The sequence below is a fragment of the Heterocephalus glaber genome, unplaced genomic scaffold (assembly GCF_053883595.1).
Source record: "Heterocephalus glaber isolate CG9 unplaced genomic scaffold, H.glaber_assembly_v1.0 deba00000071, whole genome shotgun sequence".
Taxonomy (NCBI): domain Eukaryota; kingdom Metazoa; phylum Chordata; class Mammalia; order Rodentia; family Bathyergidae; genus Heterocephalus; species Heterocephalus glaber.
This window is the reverse complement of record NW_028258137.1, coordinates 19,089,909-19,108,960: the sequence shown is the minus strand read 5'-3', so window position 1 is coordinate 19,108,960 and position 19,052 is coordinate 19,089,909. Positions and strand designations below refer to the sequence as shown.

The window sequence follows — 19,052 nt, the reverse complement described above, 5'->3', positions numbered from 1 at the left end:
TTGGCGGGGGGGTACCAGGGATCGAACTCAGGTCCTTGAGCTTGCACAGCAGGCAGCAAAACCACTGAGCTAAATCCCCAGCCCTGTGTATTTTATCTTATTGTGCAAAGGTGTCAAAGCGTGCTCAACCTGCCTCTGTCCTCTGTCACTCAGAGGTGGTATCATTCATCCCATTGACCCTAGGACCCCTCGAATTCCCATGCCTCTGACTACCTTGTCCTCCTGGGCACCAGTTCTTCCAGGAGGACCATCCCCCTTCTTTCCTCCATTGCATTTAGCTTAACTACAGAGACTCTAGACCTTTGGGTTAAATGATGAATATTCTCTCATTGCCCACCCTGGACAGGGAGGGGACAGACAAGGATAACCTTACAACCTAGGTTAAGGGCCTTTTTGTAAGGCACACTATGTACACTTCCACTGAGACAAGAAAGCATTATAGAGCTCCTGAGGCAGACATGCCTCTATATATTTTTATTGTTGCTGTTTGGTGTGTTGGGTTTTTTGTTTGTTTGTTTCCTTTCTGCAGTACCAGGGCCTTTCCAGAACCTACATCCCCTGCCTTTTTTTTTTTTTGGACAGGATCTATTTAAGTCACTATATTACTAAACTGCCCAGGCTGGGCTGAAATTTGCAATCTTCCTGCCTTAATCTCCCAGAATGCTGGGATTACCAGTGTGTGCTACCATCCCCAGGACTGGCTATTTTTTAATAAAGCTGTTCTGAACATTTTCTGACACATCTTTGTGTTCATACATGCTTTCATTTCCCTGAGAGTAAAGACCTGAGAGGAACTGCTGTGTCAGTAGAATGTCAAACTGTCCTCCAGAATGACTGTACAATTTGCATCCCCACTGATCATACATGAAGGTGCCACCTGACCCATATCCTCACCAGTGCTTGGATTTATGGGTCTTAAACCTGATTCTATTGAATGAGTGAAGTGGAATCTCATTGCAGATGTTTCCCTGGCCTCTGCTTCCATCTTCTTCTCATCCCCTTCTCCTCTCTCCCTCTCTCCCTCTCTCCCTCTCTCTCTCTCCCTCTCTCCTCTTTCTCTCTTTCTCTCTCTTTCTTATTTTCTGACAGGGTCTCATTTTGGTTTCCAGGCTGACCTTGAACTTACTATGTAGCCCAGCTGGTACTTAATTTGCAGTTCCAAGTGCTTGGATCACAGGTGGGAGGCATCTGGATGAAAAACATGAATTGACAGCATGCTGGCCTGGCAATGAGAACCTGGCAGCCAAATCCCAGGTTTCTCAGGGAAGGAAGAGGGGTCACAAGGAGATTCTTAGACACGTTGAGCCCTGCAGGGGGAGGGGAACAGGGGTTTAAAGAAGCCTGCCCAGCCTGACCATCCAGAGGAAAGGGTGTCATGCTCACCTCAGACGGCCTGTAGTGCCCCTGAAAATGGCCTTGCCTCTACATTCCAGTGCCCTGCAGGGTCTCTCAGTGCAGCGCTGTCTAGGTTCCTTCCCAGTGCCTTTAAAGGGTCAATGAGCATTTAACTGGGTCTGGGTGGCCGGCATGCTGAGACCTGCTCTCCTTAACCCTCATCCAATCAGCAAAGCCTGTTGTTGACTCAATGTCTGTCATCCAAGGCACTGTGCCCAAGTCATGGTCCCAGCCCCTGCTTGGGCAGATGCTCTCTCGGCTCCTAATTCTTTTGCCCTGATTAATAGCTGGGTTGTTGGTGCTGAGAGATGTTCAGCTCCTCCCAGCTCAGGCTCATGGGAGAGAGAGAGGTAGAGAGAAGTGGGGGGAGGGGGGGGAGAGAGAGAGAGAGAGAGAGAGAGAGAAGGGAGGGGAGAGGGAGGAAAAGAAGGAAAGGAGGAGGGAGGAAAGAAGAAAGATTCATGTTTTTTGAGTTGATAAGTGACTGAAGTTGATCTCAGTAATGGGATTTTTGGAACCTACAGAAATGCCACAGTTCCAGGTGCATTTGATAGGAAGGGATGAGATTGAATATAAAGAGGCCTTCAGAGCATCTCAGACCATGTACTGTAGAGGTTAGGAACCTTGTAGAGGACCCAGGAAACGATGAGGAACTCTCAAGATGAAGGGCACAGTTACACCTCTCTGCCTTTGCCAAAATCCTTTCCCTTCACGCTGATTGAAAGTTGATTCCAGTCTCTGTCTGTGGGGATCCTCATCCTGCACCTCCTCAGGCAGCCCTCCCGGGTTCCCCAATTATAGCTTTTTACTCTGTTCTCGGAACCCCCAACACCCTCCTTCAGCCCATGACTGCAAGGACAGTAGACATAATGTAGACATAATGACTTCAGGTTTGAGGAGGGGGTTCCTGGTACGTTGGAGGTTAGATTCCAAGAAGCCAGAAGTCACAAAGCAGCCATGAGCACAGCTGTGCCAGAGTCTCCAGGAGACACACCATCCACCTCCTTTCTTTCTGCTGTGGGACACCTATATCCTATATCCTTAAACTTCTCCCAGCAACCTGTTAAAACATGATGGGCTAATATGAAGTTCTAGTCATGCAGATACATTCCTTACCCAAGGAGATCAAAAAGGTATATTGGAAACTAGTACTAAAATGGCATCCAAATTTTTAAAAATCCTGAGAATAAGAAACAGTAAAGAGAAAATTCAAACAAGTAGTGGAGGCATATGAAGTGTTATCAAATGCTTTAAAAAAGGACATCTATGGCAAAGATGATGGTGGAGGAGGAGGAGGTCATTTTGACAGTCTGGAACCCAGATAATGTCTTAGGGAATTTTTTGGTGAAAGGGATATATTTTTATTCAAGCTCTTTGAAGATCAGTCTGAGGATTTCTTAGGAACTGAAGGGGTCCCTAAGGAAGTAGAAGCCATGATGCTGGCTTGTTTGTCTCTACTTTCAGTATAGTTCCATCTTTTGGAGGTAGATTTTCTTAATTTGATTTAAGATTTACTTCATTTGAGTCACTCACTTTGTTCTCTTCCAAGTGATTTGGTGGAAGCAGAATGGACAACTTCAAATCTGTATCAACTTCTAAAATAGTTAATGCCAGAAAAATCATTACAAAGAGAATTGTCAAGGCTACCCAAGAAAGAGTGGAAATTCAAGAAGATGGCCAGTTAAAATCCTTAATGATAAATGGTAAGGAGTAGCTGCTACATTTGGATAACAAGTAATTAATTTAATGAACAAATTTAACAGAAATATGAAATTATAACAGGCACCACTTAAGGATTAATAGGAAATATTTTTGAAAATTTCAAACCAACTCAACTTTCAGTATAATTGTACTTAATCTAAAGTATTCATACATATCTCATGGGAGCCCCTATTTGTCATAGACATTTTTGGTTTATTGTTGGGACCACACAATAGAGCCAATTTTGTCTTTAAAATTGTTGTAATCTTTGTATGTGCCTTGCTTTTTTATTAAATGTAATCCAAGATGAGCCTTGACTCTTGAGTAGCACAGGGACAAGATTGTACTCTAACACCAGCATGAATCTGCTTTCCATTGTCTTTGAAATGTGAGCCAAGTAGTGTCAGCCTACTCTAAAGCTAACATTGCCAGGACGAGGCTTCTACAGAAATAATTTCAGCCAAAAAAAAGAAATAATTTCAGCCAGGCACGGTGGTGCCCTTGGGAGGCAGATTCAGGAGGATCTCAAGTTTGAGGCTAGCCTGGGCTACATAGTGAGTCCAGGGCCAACCTGAACTACAAAGAGAGACCCTGTCTCAAAAAACCAAAAAAAGAAAAAAGAAAGAAAGAAAAAGAATAAATAATTTCAATTTTTTTCAGTATTTAGAAATGAAAGGTATCGATGCATTAATGGTAATCCATTTCTGGTTTAATAAATTTAAGAATGTTTTCTAGTTGTGCACGGATGCTAGCAAATTAGTAAAGTTTTGACAATTCTTCAAATATATAATGTTAAGCCTCAATTTTAAAAAGCTGGTAAACTATGTAATTTGTTCTTTTTAACCACTGATAATCAATTTATTAAAACAGTTGCCTTAAGCATTTGCAAATGGTGACTTCAGCCTCCACTCCTGGCTCAATATTGTTGGAAATAATCCTTTTAACAATTCAGAAGGAGTGTGTAAGCCAATGAGTTGCTTGTGGATTCTCATCTGGAAATGGTCCCATGTCTGAGAATCTTCTCCACAAGGTGTTTCTCTTGTAGTGATTCTCCAGGTGTTAGTAGGCACCTGAACAGGTCCTTTCACTTTTAGATTTGCTCCTCTGATCAAGTCAGAATGCACCTTCTCCAGGGATTTCACTTTGCGGCTGGTGAGGATAATTCTAATTAGGCAAATCACCCGCTCTGGTTCTGCAGGTGTCTTTCTGGTATCTTTAAAAGCCATGGCTGTGAAGTGGACTCCTGAATGACTTGTTCCTCTGCAAGAGCAAACAGCTGTGAGTTAGGAAAAGAAGCTGAAGTCCCTGTACCACAACCTCCGCTCCCTCAGAAATACACTGTTTGCTTTAAAAAGAAAGCTAGACTGGTGGTACATGCCTCTAATCCTAGCACTCTGGAAGGCTGAAGTAAGATCACAAATTCAAGCTCAGCCTGGGTGATTTGGTAGTTTAGCAAGACTGTTTCTCAACATAGAAAATCTGAAAAAGAGGTTGTGATTCAATTCAGTGTGATCGCCCTAGGTTCAATCCAATACCACCAAAAACAAAGAAACAAAAAATGAATGTGTTTGGTGCATTCTTTCTTGAGGGGAAAAAAAGATGAAGTTAGGAAGTGGATTGGGAAGAGAATGAAAAGGACCAGGGCAGATAGGAGACAGCCCTACCTCACCCACTGGTCCCTGGCTCCCAGCCACCACTGCCTGCTCAAGGCAGCTCTCCGACAGACCACCTTGCCCGGCCAATGCAGGGCCCCGCCTACTCCCTGCTGAGTCCAAACTCCTACAGGGGTGAGGCCCTGCTTGCTCCACAGCTCCCTGTCAGCACAGAAACAGTCCTATGAGCCATCTATGCAACTGGACAGATGTTCTGTGTGGCTGAACGCGGTGGTCTGTGGGCTCCTGCTTCTCCTTGTCCTCATTTTGGGTGACAGGGGACAACAGGGACTGGGATCACATCAGCCAAATTGCCTGGAAGCAGGACCTGAGATTAAGGGAGGGAAATACAAGGCAGGGGAGGAGCTTGTGGAGAGGACAGATGACAGCGTGGGAAATGTAGGTCCACTCAACACCCTGAGCCGGGTGCCTGGGCTGGGTCCCAGAAGCCCAAGGAGGGTCAGAGCTGCCAGAGAAGAGCTGAGAAAGGACAGCTGAGTAAGGACTGTGAGACATGTGGACCACTGGGCCAGCCAACAGCCTGGGCACAGGGCAGGTGGGGGTGGCATTTGGAAGCTTTTCCTCCAGTGTTTGTGACTGGAGCTGGCACTTCCCACTGCTAATAACAATAATATCTTCACATTGTCATTATCTCAGTGTGTCACCCCCTACAGAGTACCCTGTAGCTCTGACACTGCCTAAAGGGAAGCCAGACAAAGTTATTGGCCTGAAGGAAAGAGAAGCTCCCAGTAGCACATCCCAAAGCTGAACTGAGAAGCCACTGGGTTCCCTTCATGCTGTGCACCCTTCTTGAGAGAAAGGCATAGTTTGATTTCTAGGGCAAAGGTGCCATGTTTTGTGCCAGCTAGGCAGTCCCCAGGCCCTTATCAGAAGCTTAAGCCAGGCAGACACCAAACCTGAGCATCTCCTTGGCTCTTAATGCTCACACTGATAAGGCTCCTGGTCTGATATCTGTGGTGGCCTTTTCTCAATCTAATCTTCCCAGGAAGAGTCTACATCCACCTTGCCCTCATAGCCCAATCCTGAGGGACTTCCTCCTTTACCTGCCATTGCCCCAGCTCTTGGAGGTCACCAGGACCTTCTAGACAAGAAAATCTGCCTGACCTTGCTGATGCCTGCCTTTAAAAATAAGATTTTAGCTAAATGTGTTTGGGCATGCTTGTAATCCTAGCACTCAGAAGGCTTAGGCAGGGGGGCCAAGGATTCAACTAATGGTACCCCTGCCTGCCTCGCAAGTACAAGGTCCTGAGTTTGATCCCTGGTACCAAAAAAAATAAAAAGAAGAAGAAGAAGCCTTAGGCAGAAGGCTCTTGAGTTCAAGGCCGACCTGGACAACTTAGTGAGACCCTGTCTCAGAAAAAGCGACAGAGAGCTTCTCCTGGCTTGAAGGAGTTGTAGAGTGAGTACGTCTGCCCTGTGTACCAACTTCCCTTTGAAAGTGTTTTCACAGTATTTTGGCTTTACTTGCCTTTACGTAGTCTTATCCATGTATGAGCTGTGATCAAACAAGGACATGGTTAAAGGGATACCATTTTGGGAGATGAAAGAAGAGGAACTCTCAGCCTGAGTCATGAAGATAACTGCTCACAACTTTTACAATGACCCAAGCGGAGGCTCTGATTGATATTTTCATATAGAAACTCAAGACTATGAAGACATAAGGAGAAAGACAAGGCTGCTTCACCCATGTTGGGCGGTAGTAGGTAGAACTTGAGTCATGAGATTTCTCCTTTCAGTAGAGTCTCCTTTAATTATTGCCAGACCTACTGCTGAGATGAATGAATTGATGGCTCTGAGACCTTGTGTAAATTATTTTTGCAGAGGAGTTCAACCGTGAAGTAAAGATGAGCAATCCATAACTAGCATTGACCACAAAATGAGAGTTCCTTGTGACCCAGAGTGTAATGAAAGTTTTTGGCTTGGCAGACTGTCTAGTAGAGCAGAAGGTGAAAGTGTAAGAAATAGATTGTTCACTATGTTTGCTTGGAGAATAGCTTGTATCTTTATGCAAAAGGTCTTCATATCAATAGAGATTTTTATACACCAAAATTTCTAGGAAATGGAAAGAATATATTCTTTTTTTTTTTTTTTTTTTTGGTACTGGGGATCGAACTTGGGTCCTTGTGCTTGTGCAGCAGGCAGCGAAACCACTGAGCATTCCCCGGCCCAAAAGAATATATTCTTTAAGTGACAACACTAAAGTCAAAATAGAGTTGTTTTTAGAAAATAATGAAGAAAATAACACAGAACTATAATAAAGAAAAAATCAGATCAAGATTTACTCATTATACAAATGAAAACATACAAACACTTGGAGGAAAAAATATAATATTCTATATGTTATTTGATGGGGAATATCTTTTCTTTTCTTTTCTTTTTTTTTTTTTGGTACCAGGGATTGAACTGGAGACCTTGCCATTGTGAGGCAGGTGGCAGCACCACTGAGCTAAATCCCTGGCCCTGGGGAATATCTTTCTAGAATTAAGAAAAAAGCAAAAAACTCACAGTGATTAATATATTTAAATGAGTAAATACAAATTCTTTTTGTTGAAAGAGTTCACGTAGAACTAGAAGGCAAATAATGAAGAGAATATTTGTATTATATGACAACAAATGATGGCTGTTGTTTTATATTAAGAATATCCGGGCCAGGGATGGTTCCACCGCCTGCTTCGCAAGCACAAGGTCCAGAGTTTGATCCCCAGTTCAAAAAAAAGAATATCTCCAAGGAGCCTCATGGGCAAAGAGGTGAGGCTATTAGAATGTGATTGAATTATAAGAGTGCTGCAGCTAATTTGCAGTTAGGAAATGGGGCATATCTTGGAAAGCATATCTGTCTCCCTGGCTCCTGTCTTCTCCCTCTCTGCTTCTTTGCCACCAAGACATGAGCAACTTTTCTCTGCCCAGGCCCTCTTGCCATGCAGAACATGGACTGAAACTTCTGAACTGTGAGCCAAAATAAATCTCTCCTCCATTAAGTGGGTATAGTGCATTTTGTCCAAGCAAAGAGAAAGTGACTACCACAATGGATTTACTAAGATTTGTTTACATTAGAAAAATTTTGCATAAGATTAAAAAGTTAATTTCCTATAAAATTGCCAACAAGGGCTGGAGATTTAGCTCAGTGGTGGTGCCGCCTGCCTCACAAGTACAAGGTCCCAAGTTCAATCCCTGGTACCAAAAAATAAAAAATAAAAAATAAATTTTAAAAAATAAAAATAAAAATAAAATTGCCAACAACAACAATATGGGCTTTTTTTTTTTTGGTGTTGGTGAGATTCTGAATTAATGTGGAATGCTACAGAGCTAGAGAAAGTAAAATGGAACTTTTCCAAATGTTAGAAGAATACATATTTTTAAAGAGTGGATAGTGTATACTATCTTCTTTTCACAAGTCTCTGCAAATCATATTTTGTAAAATATGCAAATCTACTAAAAAAATAAGACAAGCCAGGCATGGTGGCCTACACCTGTACTCCTACCATCTGGGAGGCTGAGGTAGGAGAATTGTCATGAGTTGGAGGCCAGCGTGGGCTACATACTGAGTTCAAAGCCAGTCTGAACTGAAGATTATATAAAACCAAACCTGTAGCTCAAAATATTTTCAGGCCAGCATTACACCAAAGAGGCAAAAACCATAAAAAATACCCTGAGCCTGAAAGCAATGAGTGGGGGGAATGAGATCAGTGCTATTACTTGTACCAGGAGCCCTGGTAGACTTCCTGCTTTTCCAAATGAGACTAAGCTGCATTTCAATAGGAATTTCTCTGTGTAGACTGGATTTACAGAAAATACTATTGTGTTGGAGAGATTAATGTTGCAACTAACCTACATACACCAGAAGCTCCAGAAATAATAATACCCGTGTGTGTATGAAGGTGTTCACGGAAGGCCTGTCAAATCCTTTACTCTGAAACTGGGCACAATAGGTAATATTGAAATCTCATTATTCAAGTACAGTGCAGATGGACTAACAAGGATTTTTAACCACAGTGATAAGAAAAACAACCAAGAATTCATAGCTAATCACTAGAGTATGAATTCCATGATGATAGGAACATGTTCACCAATGTGCCCTCACTGTTCAGTGCCCAGTTAACACACAACAGATGATCAATAATTTTACCTAATGGCTGTCAGATGACTAAATCCCAAGACTTCTTCAAAAGTCCACAAACTCATCAATTGGAAAAACTTTACCAGAGAAAGCAGAATTAATCAGGAAAGTTAAAAGTAACTGGAGAACAAGCATAATTACAATACTGAAAGAGATGTAATAGTGCTTGCCAACATATAAAAGAAATGAAATGGGGAATGAACTCTTCATATACTTATTACATATATGTGTTTATTTAGTAATTAGTAATTGATATATAATATAATATATTGTTTTCAAAAACGAGAGAGACAGAGACAGAAAGAGAGAAAAAGAAAAGGAAAACAGGAAGAAAGGGAGGGAAGAAGGAAGTTGGCTTGGACCCCCATTCAGCTAGAACATAGTTATTCCTTGATATCCATGGGATTTTGGACCCAGGAGATACCAACCTATATCCAAATCTACAGATGCTCCAGTCCCTTATATAAAATGCCCTAATATTTGTATATAACCTAAGCATATATACTTGGAAAAAAACACTAGATTAGTTATAGTATCTAATACGATGTAAATAATTTTTACACTACATTATTTAGGAAATAATGACAAGGAAATTCTGTATGTGGTTAATACAGAACCAAGTTTTTCTCTGATTATTCTCAATCTGCAGAGTGGATTGAATATGATAATAGAGGACTCACTGACACAGAAGGAAACTGTAATTCACAAGCCCTAAGGGACTTCAGTAGAGGGGAGTACACCTAGCCCTGGCTTTTCCATAGGGAACATCAAATTCCCTAGGGCCTTACATGAATAGGGCCCAGTAATACTTCAGTGGTTTTTACTGTAGTCACAGAATTCATAATCTCAATGCCCCTTTCCTGAAACATAGCCTCAAACCTTAGCACTAGACTGTCAGATAAAAGGGCCAAAGACCATGACCAGACCAGGCCACAACAAGCCTTTATTAGGGGAATAGATCTGCCGGGCTATCTCTGAACAAAGGAGAGACAAAAGCAATATGGTCGGGGCAGGGAAAATCTTTTATAGAGACTGGGGTGGGGTTTGTAGTGGCTGAGGTGGGGTTGAGTGAAGTAGTGACTAGGGAATGGAGGAACCAGTGATGTCACTAGGTGGTAGGAGATGAGCAAGTATTAGGTTACTTTCTAGGCAGGAACGGGGGCATGCTGGGAAGAAGGGTTTGTTCTTTGGAGGGAGCAACCATCTTGGCAAGACGTCACACAGGGGAGGGGGCAAGGCACCATAGGAAGAGGGCAGCTACTATACATAATAGCTGCTGAGGTAGTGGGAGACCTATCATAGACACCCACTAATCTGCTTTATTTGTCATACAAATAGAATCATGGTGAGATTCATGGTACAAAGTGACAGGGTAGGAAGAATGTAGGAAAGGTAGGAAGTGTTTCCAGATCAGAGTCACTTGACAAGGCTGACTGAGGATGGCAAGGAAGTGCCAATACCCACAGTGCGGGAGAGAGCCGACTGGGCAGACCCAACCCTGACATGCATCTCTCTGCCCACAGCCCAGGACTCTGCCAGCCCCATTCAGACCACACACACGGGGAAGGTGCAAGGCAGCCTCATCCATGTGAGGGGTGCCGACATAGGGGTCCACAACTTCCTGGGCATTCCCTTTGCCAAGCCACTGTGGTTTGCACCACCTGAGGCCCCTGAACCCTGGAGTGGTGTGAGGGATGGGACCTCACACCCTACCATGTAAGCTCTCTGGGGAACTGGGGAAACTCAGGGCCTGGGGAGGAGTCAGGTGCTCTGAGCTCTGGGCCAGGCTGAAGTAGTTCTGCCATCTAAACCCCACAGCCAGTTTTCTTCTGCTTTAGGGGTATTCCCACAATGAGAACACTGAGAATCAAGAGGCATGGAGGAACAATGACAGGCGCCTGGCTCAGAGCTTGTCACCCAGAGGGTATTTGCTCCAGATGCTGAAAAGAGGAGCAGAGACACACTTATCCCCAGATTCAGATCATGCCACATGTTCTCTACCACCAGGGGAAGTGTCTCTGGGAGAGGGTCAAGTTGGCTCTATGAACTTGTAAGATGCCCTGACTCCAGCAGTAGGTACTGCAGATGCCAGAGGAGGGAACCTGTGGTGGCTACTTTGAGAACCAAGGAGGCTTGGGAGCTGTGAAAGAGATGAGGCCCCTGGAGAGTCTAGACTCGACATGAGGAGCATCCAACCCCTCATCTATGGAAACTAACTTCCATTCTCGCCTCCACCACCTGTGTGGGGGTTCTGCCCATGTGCCACATCTGCACGGATTAGGGGACAAGTGATGACTGCCAACGTCTGCAGGCAATGGTTCCCATAGAGACTCCTAAGAGTGACAATTTTCCACCTTCAGGAGGAGTGGGATCCAAGGCCCTCAGCAACCTTAAGCCCTTCCAGAAGTCTGGGCTCCACCTCAACTTCCCCCAGAGCCTGCAATGTGTGTCTTGGTGACCAGGGACTTAAGAGAAGGGTCGTGTGTGAGCATGGAATAAGGGAGAGCTGAGACTGAGAGTGGCTGGGAGCAAGTCTGGACTCAGGGGCTGGTTTTGACCATTAGACAGCCCTTAGACTGACTGTTGTCATTGTTACCAGGTGTCTACAAAATAGTTATCGAATGAATATATCGCCAGTGAATGTTTTGAATCTGACCATACCTCCTATCCCCAAGTCTGAGGACTGCCTGTTCCTCAACATTCACACACCTGCTCATGCCCATGAGGGCTCTAACCTACCTGTGAGTAACATTACGTGGTCGGTCAGGAGTGGGGGGATATTTATTCTATAAGATCATTAGAGGGGGCCGGGAATTTAGCTCAGTGGTTCCGCCGCCTGCCTTGCAAGCACAAGGTCCTGAGTTTGATCCCCGGTACCAAAAAACACAAGAAAAAGCAGTAAAGAGTCTAGGCATTACCCCAGCAGGGTTTGGGCTGGGTGAGACCCATGTGGCAGCATCTGTCTTGATTTCCCCAGGTGATGGTATGGATCCACGGTGGTTCATTAGTTATAGGCATGGCTTCCCAATATGACAGATCCATTCTGTCAGCCTTTGAGGACCTCGTAGTGGTCACTATCCAATATCACCTTGGTATCCTGGGCTTCTTCAGGTGAGCTTGGGGCTGGGATGGGAAATGGGGACTGAGCAGAGCCAATACAGGCCTATGAACCCTGTCCTTGCCACTTTTCAGCACTGGAGACCAGCATGCCACTGGCAACTGGGGCTACTTGGACCAAGTGGCCGCTCTACGCTGGGTGCAACAGAATATCTTCCACTTCGGAGGCAACCCTGACCGTGTCACCATTTTTGGCCAGTCTGCAGGTGGCATAAGCGTGTCTTCACATGTTGTGTCCCCCATGTCCCAAGGACTCTTCCATGGTGCCATCATGGAGAGCAGGGTAGCTGTGGTACCTGGCATCATCTCCAACTCATCTGAGGGCATCTCCACAGTGAGTGCTCTTAACCATCCCAGCCCAGGCTTCCTCCCTCTCCCCTCACCTTCTAGTGCACTGGTGCTCTGTCTGTTCAGTGGGGGAGACAAGAACAATTGAGGCACCTTGGGACCTGACTGCTGCCTTGCTGGGAATTACTGAAGGACTCAGGGGTCAGAATCCATACAGCTGTGCCTCACGGAAACTGAGTATGTCCTGTCGACAGCAAAGCTGCTCCCTGGGACGCCCATGGTGGGCAGAACCATGTAGCAGGAAGAATAGCTCCTCTGGCTGAAACCTCTGAGTACCAAGAAACTCAAACAATTTCACACCTGCACAGATTTACAGAGTACCCTATGAAATTTAAGGACATCTGGGGCCAGAGATTTAGCTCAGTGCTGCGGCCGCCTGCCTCGCAAGCGCAAGGTCCCTAGTTCGATCCCCAGTACCAAACAAAAGAAAAACAAAACCAAAAAAACAACAAAAAAAAGGACATCTGATGGAGCCTTAGGTATACTCCTCTCCCTGCCTGGAAGGATGAGCCAGTCCCTGCCTGGAAGGATGAGCCAGTCCCTGCCTGATTCCTTTACAGACGGTGGCCAATCTGTCTGCCTGTGAGGAAGTAGACTCAGAGGCCCTGGTGAGATGCCTTCAGGGCAAGAGTGAAGAGGAAATGCTGGCTATTAACAAGGTCAGGCTGAATGGTCTTGGGTGGGATGCAAGGAAGTAACTGTATGTGAGTCAGGAAGGCCTGAGTGCCCTTCAAACTCCCAGGGACATTTTGCTCATCTCCATGCCATGATGTTTGATAGTCCTGGATATTAACTGGCACACTGAGCCATGTAGAGCCAGGCACTGGACCTTTTACAGTGGGCATTTGGAATGAGGCAGAAAGGGATATGAGGCACCCAGAGGACATCAGAAATTTTCTAGAACTTGACCTTGATTCCTGACCTTAATTTTCCCCTCAGGCCTTCAGTTTCATTGCTGGTGTAGTGGACAGAAACTTCCTGCGCAGACACCCCCAGGAGCTGCTTGCCTCTGCTGATTTTCAACCTGTCCCTAGCATCATCGGTGTTAAAAATGATGAGTTTGGCTGGATCATCCCCAAGTTGAGGTCCATTCTCAGCTCCCTATGTCTGAGCAGCTCTAGGGAGATGTTAGTTGTTTGTAGCTCCAAGCTCATCTACCCCCAACATGAAACTCTTCTCCCCACTACCCAGGGAACAAGCATTATTGACACCCAAAAGGAAATGGACAGAGAGACCATGAAGGAGCAGCACTCAGCAACATATATGGTGAGGCTCCTGTTGTCCTGCCATGATATACTGGGCCCTCCTTGATTTCCTGCCATGCAGCCACTCCCATTAATAAAGATTGACAGCTTGATCTTTTGCTGCATTCCCAGTCCCATTCCAGACATTATCTCCCCACCCTGAGTCTTCTGTCTCCCGGCCCCAGACTCTTTCCGACTCTTGTCTATGTCCCGACTCTTCCTGATCCCCCTGATCTAGACGTTGTCTGCTGAGTTTGGAGACCTGGTGATGGAGGAATATGTGGGAGACAGTGAGGATCCTCAGTTTCTCCAAACCCAGTTCCAAGAGATGATGGGAGATGCCATCTTTGTGATCCCTGCACTCCAAGTAGCACATTTTCAGTGTGAGTACATTTATAATGAGGCCTGATTGCCTAGGGGCCAGCTCAGAGCTCTGGGTCCAAGATGAGATCTCTCATGTCCATTTCCTGACCCATATCTTTATCAGATTGCTGAGATAAGATACTTGATGTCCCTCTTTTAGGTACTCCTTTACTGGCTGAAACTGACATCTACCAATTTTACAGTTGAGGAAACTGAGTTAGTAACATTCAGTCCCTTGACTAGTAACCACACAACTAGGAATGCCAAGGCTATGGTTTAACTGAGGTCCTTCCCACAGCCCCTATTCCAGTCTAGGATCCCTTCCCCATTGTCCAGAATCCAATCAGCATTAAACAAAATGTCTTATCACCAAGGAGAGGCAGAGGATCTCCAGGTGAGGAGCTACCATGTCACAGACTGTCCATATCCCCAGGTTCCCGTGGCACAGTCTGCTTCTATGAGTTCCAGCATCCCCTAACTTCCTCAAATATTCCAAGCCACCTCACGTGAAAGCTGACCATTGTGATGAGATATTCTTTGTCTTTGGATCCTTGTTCTGGAGCAAAAAAATTGAGTCTGCCCTGATCTTCAAGAGCTGGGATAGGGCCACAGCTGGGTCCCTGAAGGGTAACTCCCTTCACTTTTCAGAGGCTCAGAGAGAGATAGAATTAGGTGTTCACCATACTATAACTCAAAATCTGTTCCAGGCTTAGAATCTAAGCTCCTTCCACTCTGGCTTCTGCCATCTCCACCTGTACCCAGTAAAACCATGGTGTCTGGCATATTTGCAGGGAAGTGGGTTCATGAAGGAAGAAGGGACCTTCTAGGCATCCTGGTCAGTGGAATAGGGGTTGATGAGAACCTGGGTACTTGTCCTCTTCCTCTCTGCAGTTGACTTCACTGAAGAGGAGGAGCTGCTGAGCAGGAGGATAATGAAGTACTGGGCCAACTTAGCTCGAAATGGGTGAGAGGATCTCCCCTTGCCTCAACCTTCTCAGGGTGTGTGAACCCATCAGACTCTCTTCTTGTCTGTGGTGACCTCATTAGCATATTTGTGTCCTTAGTTACATGATAACAGCCTCCCTACTCCAGGACCTACATGGACATAGAGAGGGGCCTTGTGGCTGCCAATCACTCGTCCCTCTGCCAGTGACCTAGAGGGTGGGCTACAGTGCTGTTGTTTAGTCACAGCCTTCCTCTGAGAGGGAAGGAGAAAAAAAGGCCATTACCCTGCCCCAAATAAAGGGGACCTTAGAAGGAAATCCTTGCATTCTTATATCCAGAAAACCCCTTCTCATCACCCAAGTCCCCTAGCCAACCTGGCTACCTGGCCTGACCCAAATAAAGCCTCTGAGGTCTGGACTGTACAGGGCTCAGGCTGACCTCTCCCCTCATGTTGGGTGGGTGTGTCCACAGGAACCCCAGTGGCGAGGGCCTCTCCCACTGGCCTGCACTGGACCACGAGGAGCTATACCTGCAGCTGGACATCAAGCCTGCTGTGGGTCGTGCCCTGAAGGCCCACAGGCTGAAGTTCTGGAAGGAGATCCTGCCCCAGAAGATCCAGGAGCTAAAGAGAGCTGAGGAAAACCACACAGAGCTGTAGTTCCCTGCGTGGGGAAAAGGGTGGGCTTGAATGGAGGTGAGGTCTTCCCGTGGTACCACACACCCACAGAGGAGACTGGGTTGATTCCACATTCACACAGCCATTCACCCATTCATCCATCTGCTCAGCCAACACATATGAAGAACCCATTGCATAATGCTCATTCCCAAGCCTGCAGTGTGTCTCCTCTTGTCAGACACACTCAGTATATTCCAAGGAAGCTGTGGTTGGGTAAGTCTCAATGGATTCCCACCTTCCTCCACATCCCACTGAGCTAGGCCCCTCTTCCCTCCCTCAGATATCATTTTTTCCACCCTGTCTTTCTTCCCCTCCCAGGCCCACATTCTCCCCACTTTGAGAAATGTGCTCTGGGGATGCTGCTCTCACCCAGATGTCAGAACCCCACATCCACTTCTCAGCAAGGCCCCATATTCTTGGATCTAAAAATTGCTAATAGGAAATCTGGACACGAGAAGCCCCAGTATCTTAGTGTACTCAGGAAGCTATTTTTTAAAAAGTATCATAATCTGTTTGCAAATGTTAACTGCTCTCAGTTTTGGAAGTTGCAAAGTCCAGAAAAGGTACTAGCAGATTTGGTATCTTCTAGTCTCTTCTAGGGTAAATTGTCACTATTTCCCCATATGACAGAAGAGACAATCAAGCTCTCTCAGGCCTCTTTTATATGGGCATCAATTCCACCCGCCCCCCCAGACTTCCTTCCTTAATACCATCACACTGGACACTGGGTATCTCTCTATATGTAAAAATCTGGGATGTAAACCTTCAGATCACCATACTTAATGCTCCCAAATCGTAGCCACTGAGACTATAACTAATAAAAATGTGAAGTCTCTGCACCCAGCTCTTGCCCTTGTAGATTAAATGTAGTTTTTCATTAACAAAAAAACAACCCACTTACTCATCTATTTGTATCCCAAAGAGGTGACTGGTCCCATTTTGTTAGAACAGGACTGAGCATGGTCCCCAGAGTCTGGGCCATCTGGAGTATGTCCAGGAGGCCGGTTTCCTCAGTGGCCTGCCTCCTGAGTTTGCGCTTTATCTTCTTTGGCAAGCACCTGAAATCTACAACTGCACAATCATGGCACATCTGTGAAGGGTTCTGTCTCCAGGATATATTCTAAAAGTGCCATTGGAGAGTCAAGTAGTTCTAGACGTGTCTTGCAGAAGAGATTGCTGTCTCTGCCTCCCTGAAGGCTTTTCCATCCAGAAGGGTATCCTCCTGAATTTCAGAATTCCACTTGAAACCTCCTTAGACCCTGAATATTCCCTACTCACCATGAGTGTCCAGGGTATTCATTTTTATTCTCACCTCATTGTTGCCCCTAAACAACTTTTGGCCTCTCCAGTAAAATCCTTCTCATGTATTTTATCTCATTGTACAAAGATGCCAAAGTGTGCTCTACCTGCCTCTTTGTTCACCTGATGCATTTGCTCTCTGTCACTAAGAGGCTATTTCACTTACCCCACTGACCATGGCATCCACTCTATTCCCTTACCTCTGGCCAACTTGTCCTCCTAGAGCACCGGTTTTAACAGGGAAAGCATCCCCCTTCTTTCCTCCACTGCATTTAAGCTTAACCACAGAGACTTTTGAGTCTAGTCCTATGGGTTGAGGAAGACTTTCACATTGTCCACCCTGGGAATGAGGGGGCAAACAAGGATAACCTTAAACCTGGGATGATGCATTTGGCAGAGGGTAGAGGTATCCTTTTAGGCATACTGATGCAATGCCGATAGTACTCTACTGTGAGGTGAAAGTCTTATAGAGCCCCGGATGCAGGTGGACCCCTGTATGGTTTTCAGGCTGCAGCTACACAGGACATTCCCCCAAGGTAGATTCCCTGGTATTTTAGATTTTTAGTAGGTTTTTTTTTTTTGATAGTGGGGATCAAACTCAGGACTTTGCGCTTGCCAGGCAGGCTCCCTGGCACCACTGAGCTAAATCCCTGTTATCTTATTTTTTAAAAGCTATATTGTGAAATAATTTGCATACAATTAAATTCATCTATTTTTACTGCATAGTTTGGCAAATTTAAGTAAATGTATGAGACATCCAACTACTGACACATCGAGTATGAGGATGTTTCTTTCACCCCCAAAACATTCATGTTCTTTTCCAAAGTCAATCATTGCCTTGAGTACCTCTTCATGGTAATGACCTAATTGCTTTCTGTTGCTTTAGTTTGCCTTTGCTCAAATATCATATAGAAGATAATTGTGATTGACTGTCATTTTGCTTAATGTTTCTCAATGTCAAGCTGTATCTGTTTCCTTTTATTGTAGAGTAGCATTCCACCTATCACTATACCACATTTTTTTCCCCAGTACTGGGCATTGAACCCAGGGCTTTCTTTTATTTTTTATTTATTTTTTTTTTTTGTAGTTCAGGCCAGCCTTGAACTCACTTTGTAGCTCAGGCTGACCTTGAACTGTGAGTGCTAGGATTACAGGCCACCTTGCCCAGCTAAACCCTCAAGGTCTTTGCACTGCACTACATTCCCAATCCTTTTCATTATTATTTTTATATCAAAGCAGTCTTGCTAAGTGCCCACATCACCCAATCTGGGCTTAAACTTGCTCCTGTCTCACCATCCCAGAGGGTTGGAACTATAGATGAGTGCCCCAACACCCAGCCATGTTTGGCTATTTTTAGTAAAGCTACTCTGAGGCCAGGGATGTGGCTCACCAGCACATTGCCTGCCTGGCAGGGGAGAGGTCCTTAGTTCAAACCCCGGTACCAAAAACAATAAATAAATAAAGCTACTCTGAAAATTTTTGACATGTCTTTGTGTGGACATGTGCCTTTATTTCCTTTGTTCTAAAGTCCTGAGGGTGAAATTGCTGAGTCATAAGACAAGTGTGTCTTTACCTTTTAAAGAAAAATAGTAAACTGTTTTCCAAAATGACTGTACAAATTTGCACCCCACCCCCACCCCCCACAGTCATGCGTGAAGGTGCTACTTGCCCCATATTCTCACCAACACTTGGACTTATGGGTCTTAAATCTGATTCTATTGAAAGTGTGTAGTGAGATCTCATTCCAGATGATTCCTTGGCCTTTTCACCTCTGCGTCCATCTTCCTTTTCTCACTGTTCCCCTCTCTCTGTCTCTCTCTCTCTGTCTCTCTCTCTCCCTCCATCTATATGAATATATATATCCACTTATACCCCCCAACATCTGTCTCTCTCTCTCCATCTATATAAATATATATATATCCATATATATATATATATTCACTTATATCCCCCAACCTCCACAGGTAAGCTGCTGAGGCTTTTATTTCCTTCATTCTACATTTTTACTATTAACTTGGTCAACAGAAGTGCCGGGGACCTCCTAATGATGGTGCAGTAGTGGAGAGCACATAGGGACCTTCACCCCAGCAGCAGTGGACAGCAAACCCAGATTAGGAAGAAGCACTGTGTTTTCCAGTTAACATAAGGAGCTTGGACCATGAGCCTGAGCTGGA

The 19,052-nt window shown here is 45.1% G+C and overlaps 3 pseudogenes across 1 annotated transcript; 2 read left to right on the top strand and 1 right to left on the bottom strand.

Annotated features, from left to right (window-relative positions):
- Positions 1-58: 58 nt before the first annotated feature.
- On the top strand, positions 59-3,279 carry LOC147830644 (dnaJ homolog subfamily B member 6 pseudogene; annotated as a pseudogene).
- A 678-nt stretch (positions 3,280-3,957) lies between these two features.
- Positions 3,958-4,322, bottom strand: LOC101700506 (small ribosomal subunit protein uS10 pseudogene; annotated as a pseudogene).
- A 606-nt stretch (positions 4,323-4,928) lies between these two features.
- LOC101726355 (cocaine esterase-like) lies at positions 4,929-18,795 on the top strand (annotated as a pseudogene). The gene is made up of 11 exons (XR_015448974.1): positions 4,929-5,019; positions 10,410-10,602; positions 11,486-11,627; positions 11,864-11,997; positions 12,079-12,337; positions 12,912-13,010; positions 13,291-13,617; positions 13,834-13,978; positions 14,392-14,528; positions 14,850-14,922; positions 15,375-18,795. The product of XR_015448974.1 is annotated as a cocaine esterase-like (transcript).
- The last annotated feature ends 257 nt before the right edge of the window (positions 18,796-19,052 follow it).